The sequence below is a fragment of the Enhydra lutris genome, unplaced genomic scaffold, assembly GCF_002288905.1.
Source record: "Enhydra lutris kenyoni isolate GAN:26980312 unplaced genomic scaffold, ASM228890v2 scaffoldscaffold1, whole genome shotgun sequence".
NCBI lineage: Eukaryota > Metazoa > Chordata > Mammalia > Carnivora > Mustelidae > Enhydra > Enhydra lutris.
In genome coordinates this window covers 46,486,457-46,502,118 of record NW_019154085.1, presented here as the reverse complement: position 1 = coordinate 46,502,118, position 15,662 = coordinate 46,486,457, and positions in this window count along the sequence as shown.

Genomic DNA, 15,662 nt, shown 5'->3' with positions numbered 1-15,662 from the left:
AGAGGGGACTGGCCCCGTGCACCCCTCACACCAACACCATTGAGTAGGAAAGCCCCATCCCTCTGGCGCAGGAGGCCCAGCCGGCTTTGGTCTTGGAGGGCCTCAGAGGGCAGCGTCAACCACACGGTGTGGAGGGAGCTCCTGCATCTACCACTAGAGTAGAGGCTGGCAGGCTAGTGGCCCTCAGCCCCCATCCCCACTGCCCCTCACACCCCACACCTGCCAGGGGAGGGCACCTTTAGGGTAGGCTGGTAGCCAGTAAGCTGGCCAGCTGGGCTTCCAGAAGAAAAGGCAAGAAGAACACACCTTGCTAAGGGGCTCTTGTCCTGTCCTGCTGTCTTGGACAGCGCAGAGCAGGATGGGTGAACGACTGTGTTTCTATGTAAAGGAGAGGAGAGGGAGTGAAGGCAGCTGTGGGTGAGAGCAGACATGGGTCAGGCCTGGCCAGAGGCATGGGTCCAGGGACGTCCGTCTGGGAGCCTTGACCCCCCTGGCACTCCAGGCCAAGAGGCAGAGGTCTGGAGGGTCGCTGACGGGTACCAAGGTCAGGGAGCTGGGAGGCTGGTGGCCCCATCTGCCTGAGTGAGGCCTGGGAAGGGAGCTCTGTCTGTTTGTCTGGGAACGGTCTGCAGGGAGCCAATCCCACCTGAACGTGCTGGGGCCTCGTGGGGCCTTGGCTCAGAAGGAGAGAGGGGACCTGTCACCACTCAGGTGAGCCTGCTGGGGGGGGGCGTGTGGTGAGTGTGGAGGATGGGGCACCAAGGGCTGGGTTTCCAGTCAGTGCCCCCACAGGGAGAATCCCCAGACATCCACCCAGACCTGAGGTCTGCAATCCTGAGTCCTGGGCATTAGAGAGGGCTGACCACACCCGAACCCAGGACAGTGAGACCAGCAGGAATCCTCTGGCTTGGGTTCCAGCTGCCATTTCCTTATTCAAGGCCAGTCCCATCACGGCTAATCAAGTGACCTCCAGAGGGAAGAGGAGCTGGCCAGTAGGACAGGAGACAACAGCAGAGCAGAAGGTTCTGGTGGGAGGTTCTGGCCCGTGGTGCAGAGAAATTCCTAGAGTCCTATGCAGCCCAGAGTGTAAGCCAGTTCCTGGACCCAGGCTGGCCACGAGGCTGACCCGCTGCGGTGACAGGAGCGGCCCCATCCTCGGTGCCCCCTAGCCAAAGGCGGGTTTCTGTCCCATTATCACATGACCCCGAGCTGGTGTCTGGTGTTTGGGCTGGACGTGGAACAGGTGGGCTTCTGACCTCGCTTTTTTGGACGAGTGGTCCTGGGGGCTCAAGGAGACACAGGCAGGGCCACCGAGCTGGGCCAGAAAGGATGGAGGACAGGAGAATCCCGGGGACCCCAGCTGGGAATGGCCAGGGGTACCAAATGCATGCTTTCTGCTTGAGTGACTGCCAATTTAATTTTAATGTAATCAGTATTAGTGCACGGTGTGATTAATAAGGTTCCCTGACATGTCGCTCCTGGCTCTTGCCTCCTCCTCCCGCCCCTCCCTCAGATCTCCTTGGATGGCTGTCCTCACACCCTCCAGGACCCGTGTTCTCCAGGGGAGATCCAGAGCTGGCCTGACCCTCGGCACCCTGCTGACCCCGGCCAGGCCTGGGTGGCACTCCATGCTCCCTGCTTCCTCTGGGCTCAGGGAGGCTATCCCTCAGTGGTGCGGCCCACACAGGTCAGCCGGGGCATGGGGCGTCCGGCTCTCCTCTGCCCTCAGCGCACGTGCTGTAGGAGCAGGGGACGTTCAGTACCTCCATCTCCCCGTGGCCCCCGATGCTCACACGCACCCTCACAGGTGAAGATCCTGGCATTCCGCACTGGCCCTGCACGGAGTGGGGGTTCAGTGAGTGTCACACATGGATGGGGAGCAGAAGGCCTCCAGCTGTGGTCAGGGTGACCTCTGCCCAGATCCCGCCCACCTGCCCGCTCCGGCTTTTCTTCAGTCACCGTCTTCCCCACAAAGCTTGCCGGTTCCCAGCACAGGCCCACAGCCCTTTGGTAGCCTCACTGAACCCTGGTGACCGGGCCTGTCTCTCTACTTCTTCCCTCTGGTGTCCTGGTCATCTGGGTGTCCTGGCTTCTGTCCTTCATGGTGCTGGCTCCTGGGAAATGGCCATAGAAAGCAGAGGTCCAGCTCTTCCTCAGAGGCCTCAGTGAGGGTAGACAAAATCACAGGACTGCGTATGGACGGGGGACCGTGGACAGATGTGGGACTATAGAGAGATAGAGGACCATGGACAGACAGGGGATCATGGACAGATGTGGGACCATGGACAGACGTGGGGCTGAGGACAGATGTGGGACTGTGGACAGACATGGAACTGTGGACAAACGTGGCCTGGTGTGGGCTAGATGAAAAGAAATGGTACCAGTGAACACTTGTGGCTTCACCCACAGCCTTCTGTTCATAGATACCCAGGGGTACAGCCGCGGCCTCAGGGTCCCTCTGGAAAGGTGGGGGGCCCAGTACAGGTTGATGGATGACACCATTCCGGATGGCGTTTCTCCCGCTGCTGGGACACAACTTCTCCCTGAGGAAAGAAAGCTCGTTCCTCGGGGTCCATCGTGTTTGTTGTCCCTGCTGTTTACAATGGAGCGGGTCCTGTGAGAAACAGCTGTACTGCTTTCATTTATAAAATAAATGTCTGATCACTGCCATTGTTACAAAGTCATACATTCAGAGACTGTAAGAGAAATGTAGAAAAGAGTCCGTGGAAATCTCACCAGAGTTTGTTGTCCTTCTTTCAAAGTCTTTGCGCCAAATGCATGGAAATATAATTGTTTGAAGCACGGGATTCTAGTGTTAACACTGTTCTATCCATTAGCATTTGCACTTGTCTGTAGAAGTTACCTTGGATAATTTTCCACATTGATAAATATAGATACAGCTCATACATAGATTTGTACTATAGATAAAACATATATAATTTCTACAACATATAAATATGTATGTTTGCACACACACGACACCCCTCATTTATATATGCAAACACACGCACATATATTTCCATCAGCTTTAAGGGCCACATTAAATTATGGATGTACGCTGGCTTATTTAACCAGCTCCATTTTGATAGACACTTGGCCTGGTTTTATTTATTTAGAATAAAAACTAATGCCACAATGAGCATCTTTGTATGCTCGTGTGAGAGCTCTGTAGACAGATTTCTGGAGGTGCCATTACTGGGTCAAAAGTATGCATAAATTAAGGTTTGATGGACGTTGTGGGGCTGGGTTTCCATCAGTAATGCAGGAGCATGGGGGGGGCCTCTGCTCTGTGGGCGTCTGTGGACACCCATCATTGTCATACAGCCGCTCAAGGAGGCAGCAGATGCCCGCTTGTGACCTCGGATTCGGTTTTAAAATTATTAGTAAGATGAAAATCTTTTCAGATGTTTACTGACTGTATTTTATGCTTAAAAGAAGTAAAGTTTTGCTACCTCGCAAAAATTAATTTCAAAGGGATAAGAGATTTATATGTTTTAAAAAATACATAAAAACAATGTTATATGATGTAAGGGTAGGGAGGAAAAGTCTTTCCTTAGCAGAACAAGGCCAGAAAGCTATTTTAAAACACAAATTTGAATGCATTTTTAAAATTCAGTGAGATGACAGACCTAAAGAAGTTGAAAGAGAGACAATGAAATGGAAAATTTGTTCTAAAACACAAACCAATATAACATGACATGTCTAGAAGGAAAATGTCAGAAAGGCACTAGAATATGTGGGTGAGAAGGCTCAGTGTGCCTCCAGGGAAGGAAACCGCGCCCGGCCCGCTCCTCGTTCCTCAGGCAACTCTGGGACGGCCGGCACCCGGGGGATCCACCAGGAGCGCAGCAGGTGCTAAGGACAGGCCTGGGGATGTTGCCAGGAGGCGGGGAACGCCCTGTGCTCCGGCCACCCAGGTTGGCTGCCCAGCAGGGGCGGGACAGATGGCTCCAGGAAGAAGGAAACGGCATGTCTCCCTGTGCGTCCCTTCCTCCAGGGCGGAAGGCGGGTCAGCACCGGGGGGAGCACTTGTGAACTAGGAAAGCGAGACAATGGAGCCAGACCCGTGCCAGAGAAGCATCAGGGGGCCCAGGGCATTTGCATCATGACAACATGGACCACAAAGGTGGGGTTCATTCCCTGGGTGATTACACCAGGTGGGCACCGTGTGGGAGGGAGAGCGCCCTCAGCTCTAAGCAGAAAGGCCGCTGGGAATGGACAGGGCAGTGCCAGCCTGGCCTCAGGGCTGGGGCAGGGATACTGAGGCAGGGATGCTGGGAACCTTCATCAGCCCCACTGCCTGGGCCCTTCCCTTTCCCCGCATGCACGTAGGCCTCTCGGGGCTGGTGGGGTGGCCAAGGGACAGATGTGGCTGTGAGGCGTGGCTGCCAGACACGGAGTGGCTCACATGAACACGGATGACTAGGAGGGAGGCGGGCAAGGTGGAAGCGGGCCCTTAGGGGCCTAAGTGCACCCATGATGACAGAGCTACCCATCCAGGAACTATGAGGAGACACTGTATTACACTGAAAGCATAAAGAGAAAAAGAAGTGATATTTCTAACAGATGTCCAGAAGACATTCGAGGCTATTTGATAACTGTATTAATAACCAACAGCAGTGTGACAAACTGCCTCCCAAATTTAGCATCTGGAAACTACGACTGCATTAGCTTGCCGTCTCTGTGGCCAGGAGTCTGGGCGTGGCTAGGCCAGTGCCTCTGCCACCTGGCTCTCGGGGCACCCTCCCACATGAAGGCCAGGGGGAGGGTCCATGTCCCAGCTCACTCATGTGTTCTTTGTGGCCTCAAGGGCCGTTGGTGAGATGCTCTCTGCTCCCCGTCTCCACCATGTGGGCCTTTCCCTGGGTCTCGCATGGCAGCCAGCTTCTCCCAGGACGAGAGCTCTGGAGACGGGGTGCCCAGGAGTGCAGCCGCTGTCCCCGACCTGGTAGGGTCCCCATCACCTCCACTGCCTTCCCTGAGCTAACCCAGGGGCTGGAGGGGCTTCAGAGGGAGTGTGAGCATGCAGGCAAGCCCTCCAGCATGCTTGAGGAGGCAAAACTTCTGTGAGAGGCAGGAAATGAAGACACCTTCCCCAGGAGAGTACGGACACCAAATCCAGCAGCAAGCCCATACCAATTGGCAAGGCCCAGAATGGATTATGACAGGAGTGAAGACCAGGTTTGGGGAAACAGACGGAACTTACTGGAATGAGTTATCATCATGTAAGCTCACTGCTGAGACAGACAGGGTGGGGAGGGCCTCCCCATAGGGCGGCCACCCCACCCTGGGGGCACCTGGCCCCTCCTGGGGTCCCCCGCTGTCCAAGTCAGGGTCTTCTAGTTACACTAGCATAAAGCCAGAGCCTGCCATGGCTCTCAGAGCCGCAAGCATCCCTGGAACGTGGGCCAGGGCTGGCCACAGACTTTGACCAGGAAAACCATGTGGCCTGGGACAGGGATTTGGCCTCCGGGATGGAGAGTGCGTGTGCTCTGGCCCTTCTTGCTTACGCAGTAGCAAGAGTGCTGGGGACTGTCCTCCTGGTGAGGGGCCACTCTGCATCCACCTTCATGGTAACTGTGGCCTGTGTGGGGCTTGCTTCAGTGGAGGGGGCGTGGCCTGAAGACTGCAGGGGCACAGGGCCGGGCACTCCCGGCTCTGTATATGCTCCGTAAGTGCATGGGGCATTAGGAGCTTCCCTCTTCCACCGGATATTTTTAAAGCAGAAAATCAGGGGGGATGTGAACAACCTCCAAAATTTAACAAAGTAATACCCACACGAATGTCTAGGCCACAGAGAAATTCACTTCACAACCCCTAAATTGTAACTGTCACACTCAGTGAGTTTCCGGAGGTGAGACGCTGAGTGAGAACCCCGTTTCCTGCAGGAGCAATTCCGTCTTAACTCAATCTGTGCCACACTGAGTCACTCCAACTACGACTCTCCAGCAGAAAGTATCGTGACAAATGCATTCTCCCTTCTTATTTTATTTTATTTATTTATTTATTTTAAATATTTTATTTATTTATTTGACAGACAGAGATCACAAGTAGGCAGAGAGGCAGGCAGAGAGAGAGGAGGAAGCAGGCTCCCTGCTGAGCAGAGAGCCGATGTGGGGCTCGATCCCAGGACTCTGGGATCACTACCCGAGCCGAAGGCAGAGGCCTAGCCCTCTGAGCCACCCAGGCGTCCCTCCCTTCTTATTTTAATCAGAATTCATGATTTTCAAGGGCCCATGCTGCTGGAAGGGCTGTCTGCTCAGGCAGAGGCAGAAGGAGATGAGGTGCTCCGAGCCCTCCCGGAATTCCAGTAAAGAAGAGTCAGGCTGTTGCTAATAAGACTGAACCATTCTTCAGCGTAAAACATTAATAAGAGGTCGAAACTTCGGAGGAGAGATCTACCATGCATTTATTAGCAGAGAACATATAAAGAGCAAGTCAGCAGCAAATAGCCAGACAACCCAGTGGGGAAATTAGCAAAATCCTTGCGTAAATGTTTCACATCATGACCAATGATGGGAGCATCACAAGAGTGCTCCCCGTCCCTTGATACCACAGTAGCTGCGGCCGGCTGGGCTCGGGTCCCCTTCATCAACCCGCTGGCTGCTGTCCACAGCTGCCCCTTCCCCAGAGATCTGCCCTAGGCCAAGCAGAAGCCACCTGGTCCCCGAGGGCCAAACGCGGTCAGTGATTAGCCGGCATGGAGCTCTAGCAGGTCAGCCCTGCCTCCAGCCAGCACCAGTTCCGGGTCCATGGAGCCACTGGGACTCGGGAGCTCCTGTGGGACGGGGGCTGACTAGCTTGGTCCAGCTCTCGCCCTGCCTGCTAATTCCTTTCCTCCCCACCTCCTGAGAACCCCAAGAACCCACATCGAGCTCTGCTCCCAGAACACCTGCCCTGGCAGAAATGAGGTCTCTGGGTGTAACGGGTTCGGTCCCTGCGCTGCGTTGGGTCCCCCTGACCTCACTCAGTGGCACTGCCGCCAAGCTGAAGTCCGCATCAGTACAACGCGCTGCAGTGTCTGCCTGGGCTGGCCACTCCTTACGACACGTCCTTTTCCAAATGTGTCTGGGGCGCCTGGGGGACTCAGTCTGTAAAGCCTCTGCCTTCGGCTCAGGTCAGGATCTCAGGGTCCTGGGATCGAGCCCCATGTCGCGTTCCCTGCTCAGTGGGGACCCTGCTTCTCCCTCTGCCTCTGCCCCTCCCCCCTGCTTGTGCATATGCACGCACCCTCTCTCGCAAACAAATAAGTAAAGTTTTTAACAATGAATGTAACTATTGCTTTACAACAATAATCATACACGAGCCTGCTTATGCTTTTCAACATTGCTTTGAAGTCCATCCGAAAGTTCGCAGGGACTATAGGAGAATTTCGTTAAAAATCAGTTAATTTAGGAAAGGACTGATCTTTGAACTCACTTTGTTCTTCCTGCCTGGAGCGGAATGAGTCCCTCTGTATTTCTAAGACTTCATAAGTATCCCCACGTCGTCTGTCCTTTTTCATGACGTGCCACTATTTCTCCACATGGTGATTCCTAGGACCCTCGTGGCCCGAGACACACAAACGTAGGTCAATCCAGCACTTGCCTGTGGCAGTCTGGCGGGGGAATGAGAGGGTTCCCGGCCACCAAGTCACGTGACCATTCTGCCAAGGGCAGCGGGTGGGGCGGGGGAGCTGAGAGCTGGGCAGGGACACTATCCAAATGGTGTTCCAGGTCCCTCTGGGAGAGGCACTCCGTGGGATGACAGAGACTTAGACCCTCCCCACAGCCTCATCTACCCCCAGCAGAGGCTGCCTCTCACTCCAACCCCTGCAATCCCCACCCGGCTTCTTTCCAGCCTTGGTTGGGGGAGAGCCCCAGAGCCCAATGAGCCAGGTCATCAGGCCACAACCTGTGTTGTGTGACTACACCCATGCCCTCTCCTTCTCCCTCACCCCACCCCACTACCCTCGCCCCCCACATTCCCACTCCGCCACGCATGGCATTCGACCTGAGGTCTCTCTGGTCTTCGGGATGTATAGGAATGACAGCTGGGCTGGGGCCAGGGTGGGTTTTATTCTGGTCCGTGCTCACACAGCTGGTCAGCAGGTCAGAGGGTCCCAGGGGATATGGATGCAAGGGGGACAGCGCCCATGGCCACCCAAATGTCAATGGGGTTGACGGGCAGTGGGCCGTGTGGGCTGTGAATAGGGTACTGGGTGCCTTCTGGCCCAGCTGAGTCAGCAGGCAACTCCTTCTCCCCTCAGGAACCCTGCCATCCAGGTGAGGGTCTTGGAGTCCTTGCTGTGACCCTGACTCCCCCTGCCTGCCGCAGGCCAGGTGCCTGGACATGGCCGCCATGCCCACACCTTCACGTAGGTCCCTGCTCCCTAGTCATACCACAGGAGCTATGGCTGCCTTCCCACCCTCTCAACTCTAGTGCTCCCAGAAGCAGACCCCAGACCCAGGGATGACTCTGAGCTAGAGGCCAATCAGTCTGGGCCTGTAGCTGGGACGGGGGGACTGGGTGGGGAAGGACGAGAAGCTGAACAAGGGCATGATTCTGGGTGAACCCCACCCGGCCTCGTCCCTGGGTTACATCCCCGGTTGCCATCACACCTAGACTCCTGCCCCAGGCTGTCGTCCCTGGGGTGTGAACCCTGCACTAGGGCCTCCAGGGCCTTCTGTGAGGCAGAGACACAGCCTGGGCTGCTAGAGGCCAAAGGATCTGGAGCTGGGGGAGGGGCATGCAGGTCTGGGGCTGGGGTGAGGGGGTTAGGGTCCCTGGCACCCTGCCCCATCCTGGGAGCTGGGGGAGGGGCACACAGGCCCAGGTTTGGGGGGTTTGGGGGTCCCTGGCATCCTGCCCCATCCCAGGAGCTGGAGGAGGGGCACACAGGCCCAGGGTGAGCGGGTGGGGCTCCCTGGCACTCTGCCCCATCTTGGGAGCCAGGGGAGCGGCACAGAGACCAAGGTTTCGGGGGGGTTGGGGCTCCCTGGCACCCTGCCCCATCCCTGGAGCTGGAGGAGGGGCACACAGACCCAGGTTCCAAGGCGGGGTGGGGCTCCCTGGCACCCTGCCCCATCCTGGAAGCTGGGGGAGGGGCACACAGGCCCAAGTTCAGGGGGGTTGGGGCTCCCTGGCATCCTGCCCTATCCCAGGAGCTGGGGGAGGGGCGCACAGGCGCAGGTTCGGGGGGGTGTGGGGCTCCCTGGCAACCTGCCCCATCCTGGGAGCTGGAGGAGGGGCGCACAGACCCAGGTTTGGGGGGTTGGAGGTCTCTGGCACCCTACCCCATCCTGGGAGCTGGGGGAGGGGCACACAGGCCCAGGTTCCAGGTGGGGGTGGGGGTTGCTCCCTGGCTCGAGGTCACAAAATCTACTTGTCTACTCAGCATCAATTGCCCCCAAAATGAGCAGCTAAAACAATAATCTCTTAGTGTCCGTGTCTCTGTGGGTCAGGAGTCTGGACTCCGACTCGAGGTCTGGCCTGAAGGCTTGAGAGGGAGAGCACCCCTCCATGCTCAGTCATGCAGTCCTTGGGTCCTTGGCAGGACTTGGTTCCTGGTCACTTTGGTCGGAGCCCCTCCACAGGTGGCTTACAGCACAGCAGGCACTTTCAGGGGAGCTAAAGAGGGTGAGTGAGACAGCAGCTGGGGTCCTGCACACTTAACCCCAGAAGGGCGTCCCACTGGTGTGCTGTCCTCTCCTGCTTAGAAGCATCTCTGGCCCTCATCGCTCATGGGGAGGGGACCCCCAGGCTGTGAAAGTAGGAGTCACTGGGCAGTCCTTAAACTGCCATTGGAGCAGTGGTGCCCCCCACTCAGTGGAGTGGACCTCAGGGCCCTGGGTGCCCGTGAGGGGCCCGAGGGAGCCAGACAGATGATCAAGGCCCTGCACTCGTCAGCACCGAGGCTCTCACCAAGGAGGGCCCCTCCCATCCGTCACCATGGTCACCTGCTGCCAGGGAAAGGCAGCTGGACTGGACCAAAGGCTTTGAAGAAATTCTAACCCAGAGACTTGCAGGACTAACACTCCTCATTACAGCGGGGCAGAGGTGTGAAGATTTTCAATTTTCTTTTTAATCAGTGCAGCGCCTACTGGGGAAACCCTGCTGGGTCATCTTGAAGAGCACTTGACAAGTCCAAGGTCCTGGAGAGACGTAATTAAACCTGTAAAAACACAGCGGGGACACACAGATGACAGGGAACACGGTCGCCAGCCACCAGCCCATGTGCAGCTCACTCCCCACTCAGACATGATCTGACAGGAGTCCTGAGCCTCCGCGCTCTACTCCCGTGGCTCCTGCGGTGGGCCCGGCGCCCGTTCCCTCCTGTCTGCCCCCTCCCTCCCCAGCCCCCTGTCCCAGCTAATCAGATGTCCCTCCATTCGAGGTCCAAGACCTATACTCGCGGCCTGCTGGTGCCTCTGCTTCCCTTCGGCAGACTCTTGGTTTGGAAACTGTGTCCACCCAACCTGATCTCTTCGGCAGCCCCAGTGCCCAGCGCCTGGGGCTGTCACTTGCTGACTGAGTCAGAATTTGGGTTTGGGATGTACCAGAATGCAGGGGGAGGGAGATGCGTCCAGCTGCCCAGGGCAGAAGCAGCCCATAGTGAGCAGAATCCAGCATCGAGGGGCAGTGGTGGAGGTCAGATGCCCAGCTGCCGGATGTGGCCAGGAAGCACGCTGGAAAGTCTGGCCTGGCAGGAGGGTGCAGGGTCGGGGCCGGGTCATGGTGGAGGAGGACTGGGACCCAGGGAATGGCAGAAGGACAGGATGGAGTAGCTGTGGGTCCTCAGGTGTGTCATATCCCTGAGGAATGAGGAACAGAAATGGACAACTCCTTCCAGCATTTTCTGAGAGCCTGTGGTCTCCCAGCCGGCAGCAGTGGGCTGAGACTTGGCAGGGCCGGGATGCGTGGGCCGGGCTGGTCGCATTCCAGGAGGCGATGCCCTTGGCCAGCCCCAAGCAGGAGAAATGCATTTGCACCCCTGCCATAGCCTATCGGGCCTCGTGTTCCTGATCGGCCTCCTCGGGGCCTTGAGCCAGCCACCCAGAGTCACCACAAACCAGAGGTCCCAAGTGTGTGCTGGAACTGTAGACCCAACTGCTTGTCTACACCACACATAAGAATCTGTTTAAATTAGCCCACTGTTAAAAACACAGTTTCCAGGGAAGTCCCAGAAACTGGAAAAAACAGTCTCAACTTCATGGGGTACGACTCCTGCTCCCTGAGGTCACTCAGGTGAGACTGTACCCAGAGTTGGCCCAGACCTGGCGCTCCTCCCAGAAATGCCCCAAGCAGACCCTTCTCTCCCCGTGCACTCCTCTGCCAGCACCTCCCCCAAGGAGGACCTGAGACCCACCGCCACATGGTGAGAGCAGCTCAGGGCTTGGATAGGGACCCACCTACAGTGGAGCCTGGGGTGCTGTGTGGTAGCAGAGATGCCCAGTGTACACGTGTGTGTGCGTGTGCGTGTGTGTGCACACACACGCACACGCGCTCTCCACAAGACCTCCTGAGCATTTCAGCGTGAGTCTCCCAAACCCTTTGGCATCAAGAAGAGATACTGGATGGGCCAGGAAACTGAGACTCAGGGAGGCAGGATGGTGCTGGGTACACAGAGCTACCCTGAGGAGCCAGTGAAGATGGGGGAGCCACCACACACTTCCCTCGCGCTTTGCAACATCCCGCTGAGGAGCTCTGTGGGGAACAGAGAAGACAAAGGCCGAGCCCTGGGCCCCCTAGGGAGTGACCATCCCTGTGTGGCGGTCCATTCTGCTCTGGCTCAGGTGGGCCCACGGCTCTCCTCAGCGCACATGGCTGCCCAGACTCCCTCCCACAGGCGGCTTCCTCGTGGAAGGTGGCTCTCTGCCACAGCCGCCTCTCTCCCCTCAAGGGTCCTCCAGAGGAAAGGGGATATCTCTGTGGACATTTACTCAGCACGACCTCAGGGGCTGAAAACACTCCTGAGAGCGGGGCCACTTGTGGACATCAGCAGGATGAGGAAGACCAGCCCAGACACGGGACTGGCCCCTGCCTTTTCTTTTCTTTTTTTTTTTTTTTTAGATTTTTTAATTTATTTGACAGAGATCACAAGTGGGCAGAGAGGCAGAGAGAGAGAGAGGAGGAAGCAGGCTCCCTGTGGAGTAGAGAGCCCGATGTGGGACTCGATCCCAGGACCCTGGGATCATGACCTGAGCTGAAGGCAGAGGCTTAACCCACTGAGCCACCCAGGTGCCCCGCCCCTGCCTTTTCTCACAGCTGTGTGTTGGGGAGAGCAGGGGATGTTGGTGCCTGTGGTGTCCAGCCTCCACAGGTGACTCTGGGTGAACTCTGGAAGGCCACGGATTCATGCCTCTTTACGTGACTGGGGTCAGTCATGGGGCTGAAGGGGCCCAGGGGTCGCCTCTCTGGGACCAGTGGGGAGCATGTGCTTGGCTGGGTGTGAACATCCAAGGAAAGGGCTAGAGAGGGTGCCTCCATCCCTGGACATCCCTTCCTCCCATGAGCAGTGGCCCCCTCCCTCATCCTCCATGACCAGCCTATGAGCTCCTGTGGGCCCTCCTGGTGACTTCTCCAGATGTCCCATACACGGACAGCCCCTGAGGAAGGGCATTGAGCACAGGCTTCACAGAAGGATGTGGAAACCACGCTGAGGGGTGAGGGAGGAGGGAGGGGTGGAGCGTGGGTGAGAATCACTGAGCCCCGCAGGATGCAGGACAGGAGATGGGCTATCCGTGGTGTCCTATTGAAGCCCATTCCCCTGGAATGTCTCTCTCCCTGAGTGGTGGAAGGAGGACTGGGCTTCAGAGACAGATGCTGGTGGGGGAACGGTGCTGGGGGGGAGAATGCTGAGCCAGGTCATGAGGGGAGGGTTTGGGCCCCCCCACACAAGAGCCCACCATTTGGGGACACGGGATCTGGGGATACTACAGAAAGGTGGAGACCAAACATGTGACCTCAGAGTCAAGAGAGGCTGGGGACATGGGCATGCTGAACACTGCTGGCGGAAGCAGAGTGGCATGGCTTTCTGGAAGAAACAGACACCAGGCCTAAGCAAATGTATAATCCTGTTCAATGCAGCATTGTTGTAAATAGGGGGAAAGTGGACGTGTCCAGGTGGCATTTAATACTGCCCACTCTCAATATGAAAAAAACAGTAGAGAAAACCCGTAAGGACACAGAAGACTTGAACATCGCTAGCAGACAACTGGACCTGACATTCAGGGAACACGCCACCCAAAACAGCAGAATAGGCACTTCTTCAAGGGTACTTTTGAACCCAGACAGGCCATATTATGGACTGTAAAATGAGACTCAATAAACTTAAAAAGATTCGGGGAATACAGAGCACATTCCCTAGCAAAAATGGATTTCTTGACATAGAAATCAAGAGCAGAAGGACATGGGGAAAACTCATGCATATTTGGGAAGTAAGTGACACACTTCTCAACGACCCACGTTTCAGAGGGGCAGGCAACAGGAAGACAAGAAGACAAGAAATACAACGACCCAGGCAATAGGAAGACAAGAAAAGAACTGAACTAAATGAAAATGAAAATAGATCTATAAAGAACTTAGCAAACTCAACACCCAAAGAATAAATAATCCAATCAAGAAATGGGCAGAAGACATGAACAGACATTTCTGCAAAGAAGACATCCAGATGGCCAACAGACACATGAAAAAGTGTTCCATATCACTCGGCATCAGGGAAATACAAATCAAAACCACAATGAGATCACCTCACACCAGTCAGAATGGCTAAAATTAACAAGTCAGGGAATGACAGATGCTGGCGAGGATGCGGAGAAAGGGGAACCCTCCTACACTGTTGGTGGGAATGCAAGCTGGTGCAACCACTCTGGAAAACAGCATGGAGGTTCCTCAAAATGTTGAAAATAGAACTACCCTATGACCCAGCAATTCCACTACTGGGTATTTACCCTAAAGATACAAACGTAGTGATCCAAAGGGGCACGTGCACCCGAATATTTATAGCAGCAATGTCTACAATAGCCAAACTATGGAAAGAACCTAGATGTCCATCAACAGACGAATGGATAAAGAAGATGTTGTATATATACACAATGGAATACTATGCAGCCATCAAAAGAAATGAAATCTTGCCATTTGTGACGACGTGGATGGAACTAGAGGGTATCATGCTTAGCGAAATAAGTCAATCAGAGAAAGACAACTATCATATGATCTCCCTGATATGAGGAAGTGGAGATGCAACATGGGGGGCTAAGGGGGTAGGAGAAGAATAAATGAAACAAGATGGGATTGGGAGGGAGACAAACCATAAGTGACTCTTAATCTCACAAAACAAACAGGGGGTTGTGGGGGGGAGGGGGGTTGGGGGAAGGGGTGTGGGGTTATGGACATTGGGGAGGGTATGTGCTATGGTGAGTGCTGTGAAGTGTGTAAACCTGGCGATTCACAGACCTGTACCCCGGGGATAAAAATATATTATATGTTTATAAAAAATAATAATAAAAAATTACTCTCTTGCTAATATAATATTCTAAATGCAAAAAAAAAAAAAAAGAAAATGAAAATAGAGCACGTGAAGGCTGCTAGGACCACCACAGCCGCGCTTCCCAGCACCCGCGCCTGTGTCAGAGAAAACTGACGGCCACACACCAATGACTTTGGCTTCCACCTGAGACAATGCGAGCAAGAAGAGTGAACTAATTCAGTGTGAATGAGAATGGGATGAGCCAAGATGGGAGTGAAAACCAGTAGCACGGAAAACAGAAAAAAACAGAGACAGTCCATGAAACCAAAAGCTAGTTCTTACTAAAAGTGACGTGTCTCTGCTCAGACAGATCAGGAAAGGAGAGACGAGACACACAAGACCAGTATCAGGAATGAGGAGGTGACAGGACAGACTCTGCAGATATAAAAGGATTTTAAGGGAATATTATGAACAACTTTATGCTAGTAAATCTGACACTTCAGATGAATAATTTTTTTTGAAATGACCAAAGCTCACTCAAACATTAATGTGTACCTTAATAACCATATATCCATCTAACAAATTGAATTTGTGGTTGAAAGCCTTTCCACCGACAAAACTCCAGGCCCAAATGGCTTCACTGATGTGAAAGGAAGAAATAATATTCCTTACGCAAACTCCTCCAGAAACTTGAAGGAGAGGAAACACTACCCTGCTCGTCAGTGAAGCCATTATCTTGCCTCCAACAGGAAAGACATTACAAGAAGACTACAGACCAGTACCTCTCATGAATGAAGCCATCACTACCCTTAACTAAATTTTAGCCAATTTATGAAATACGTGTGTGTGTGTGTGTGTGTGTGTGTGTGTGTGTATGTATAGGTATTAGCCATGGCTCAGTGTGGCTAACACTGTGAAAAACCCACTGCTAACATTTCTTGATAGTGAAAACCAGAAATCTTTGCATGTAGGATCAGAAACAAGGCAAGGACACCTGCTCTCACCCCTTCTAGCCAACATGCCATTGGAAGGTCTGGTCAGTAAAATAAATCACAGAAGAGAAAGTAAAGGGATCTAGACTGGAAAGGGAGTTAAACTGTTTTTAGATAACCTGATCATCTCTGTAGAAAAACCCAACAAGAGTCCACAAAAAACTCATTAGAGCTAATACCGGAGTCTAGCAAAGTTGCAGGGTACAAGATCAATGTGTCGA